The following is a 2,970-nucleotide window of genomic DNA, read 5'->3' on the forward strand; positions in this document are numbered from 1 at the left end:
TAAACAGCCCAAATGAGGTAAAGAAAGCGACATCAAGTTTTCCTCAATAAAAGACTTGAGCTAGGTTACCATACACTTAAGGTCACGATCAACAAGCTCCATCCATATATGGAGCCTAGAGGCAGCTCAGTATTAAATATATAAGCCCTTAACTAAGCATTGTCAGACATTAAATAAAAACAACTAATACAGAACACAGTGTTCAAAACAGACAGAAAAGAGCAACTTGGAGGAAACCCATATGATAAGGGAGAAGAAAACAAATGAAAAAATTGTTACTCATGACACTGTCTCTGGGCTGAGCAGAGGTGAACGTTTCCAGGGCAGCCATCTATAACCTGTGAGCCCTGCACCACCTCCTGTGGAAGCCTGAGCCCGCTGTGCAGCTTTCTCCCTTTGTCTCATAACCATGTCCACCAAGGAGAAGGCTAATTCACCAGCTGCCTGACTTAACAGATTCAGAAACAAGGAAAAGATTGTTCAAAAATGAGGCAGCACCAAATAGAAGTTAATATGGAGCTAAGGAAAGCTAAGAAGGATGACCAGATGCTGAAAAGGAGAAATGTAAGCTCCTATACTGATGATGTCACTTCTCCACTACAGGAAAATCACAACAACCAGGGCACTGTGAATTGGTCTGTTGATGACATTGTCAAAGGCATATAGCAACAATTTGGAAAGCCAACTCCAAGCTACTCAAGCTACTAGGAAATTGCTTTCTCAGGAAAAACAGCCCCCCATAGACAACATAATCCCCGCTGGTTTAATCCCAAAATTTGTGTCCTTCTTGGGCAGAACTGATTTTAGTCTCATTCAGTTTGAGTCTGCTTGGGCATTTACTAACATTGCTTCTGGGACATCAGAACAGACCAAGGCTATGGTGGATGGAGGTGGTATCCCAGCATTCATCTCTCTCTTAGCATTTCCCCCTACTCACATCAGTGAACAAGCTGTAAGGGCTCTAGGAAACATTGCAAGTGATGGTTCAGTTTCTGAGACTTGGTTATCAAATATGGCGCAAAAATATGGTGCAGTGGCCCCACTGCTGGCTCTTCTTGCAGTTTCTGATATGTCAACTTTAGCATGTGATTAATTACATAATCTTATCAGGACCCTTTCAAACCTTTGTTTCCACAAGAATGCTGCACCTCTGTTAGATTCTGTTGAGCAAATTCTTTCCACTTTAGTTGTTTCCTGCATCATGAGGATCTAGCAATATTAGTGGATACCTGCTGGGCTATTTCCTACCTTACTGATGGTCCAAATGAATGATTGAAATGGTTGTGAAAATAGGAGTTGTGCCCCAACTTGTGAAACTTCTGAGAGCTTCTGAATTGCCAACTGTGACTCCTGCTCCAAAAGCCACAGGAAATATGGCTGGAACAGATGAGCAGACTCAGGTTGTGATAGATGCAGGTGCACTTGCCATCTTTTCCAGCCTACAAACTGACCCCAAAACTAATATTCAGAAGGAAGCTACATGGACAATGTCAAACATCACAGTTGGCCAACAGGACCAGATACAGCAAGTTGTCAATCATAGATTAGTCCCATTCCTCACTGGTGTTCTAAGGCAGACTTTAAGACACAAAAGGAAGATGTATGGGCTATGACTAATTATTATAAGTGGTGGGACAGTTGAACAGATTGTATATTTCCTTCATGGTGGCGTAATAGAACCACCGATGAACCTCTTAACAGCAAAAGATAGCAAAATTATTCTGGTTACTCTGGATGCCATTTCAAATATCTTTCCGGCTTCTGAGAAATGAGTGAAACTGAGAAAACTGAGTATAATGATTGAAGAATGTGGAAGCTTGGATAAAACTGAAGTTCTGCAGAACATGAAAATGAGACTGTGTTCAAGACCTCGTTAAAACTGATAGAGAAGTATTTTTTCAGAAGAGGAAGAGGAAGATCAAAATGTTGTGCCAGAAACTACCTCTGAAGGCTATACCTTTCAAGTTCAGGAAGGGACTCCTGGGACCTTTAACTTCTAGGCTATACAACCGAGGCATAAATTTTGTTGTGTACTGAATTCGTATAAGTTTGTCTTACTGTTTCTCTACTGAGAGCTCTTTTTAAATGTGGTTTGTTATCGTAGAATTTTTTTTTTAGAAGAGAGAGAGAATTTTTTAATATTTACTTTTTAGTTTTCGGCGGACACAACATCTTTGTTGGTATGTGGTGCTGAGGATCGAACCCGGGCCGCGCTCATGCCAGGCGAGCGAGCTACCGCTTGAGCCACATCCCCAGCCCTAGAATTTTTTTTTAACAACAAACTATACTTGAACATTTCCAAACTCTATATACTGTATAAAATTTGTCCTCTAAATGGGTTTCTTATTTCTATATGGAATTTCATATCTTACAGTGTCCTGTAAATAAAGATTATATTCTATCATTTTCTCTAAGAAAATAAAAAATTGTTACTCATATCTTCAGACAGTTCATCTATTAAACAACAAAAAGATGAAACTTCAAAATGAAACATTTAGGGATAGGGATGTATTTATTAGTGGAATGCTTGCCTAGAATACATGAAGGCCTGGGTTTGTCCCTAGCTCACTAAATAAATAAATAAAGGAAGCGCTTTAGAGAAGTCTAACTTTAGAGAGCAAAAGAGCTATTGGAAATTTAAATCTCAATAGTGTTTTGGAATTCAAAGTTGAGAAAATGTCCTGGAAAGGTGGAGAGAAACAAAAATTAAAAAGATGGCAAATAGGAGCTGGGCGTGGTGGCACATGCCTATAATCCCAGCATCTCAGGAGGTTGAGGCAGGAGGATCGCAAGTTCGAAGCCAGCTTCAGCAGAAGCAAAGGGCTAAGCACAGTGACACCCTGTTTCTAAATAAAATACAAAATAGGTCTGGGGATATGGCTCAGGGGTCAAATGACCCTGAGTTCAAGCCCTGGTCCCCCTACCACCACCCAAAACAAAGATGTCAAATAGGACAAGAAAATAAAAGAA

At 40.2% G+C, this 2,970-nt stretch overlaps 1 pseudogene across 1 annotated transcript; it reads left to right on the forward strand.

Annotated features, from left to right (window-relative positions):
• Positions 1 to 409: 409 nt before the first annotated feature.
• LOC308636816 (importin subunit alpha-1-like) lies at positions 410 to 2,000 on the forward strand (annotated as a pseudogene). The gene has a single exon. The product of its transcript is annotated as an importin subunit alpha-1-like (transcript).
• Positions 2,001 to 2,970: the final 970 nt, after the last annotated feature.

The sequence above is a fragment of the Spermophilus citellus genome (assembly GCF_964194105.1).
Source record: "Spermophilus citellus genome assembly, chromosome: 17".
Taxonomy (NCBI): domain Eukaryota; kingdom Metazoa; phylum Chordata; class Mammalia; order Rodentia; family Sciuridae; genus Spermophilus; species Spermophilus citellus.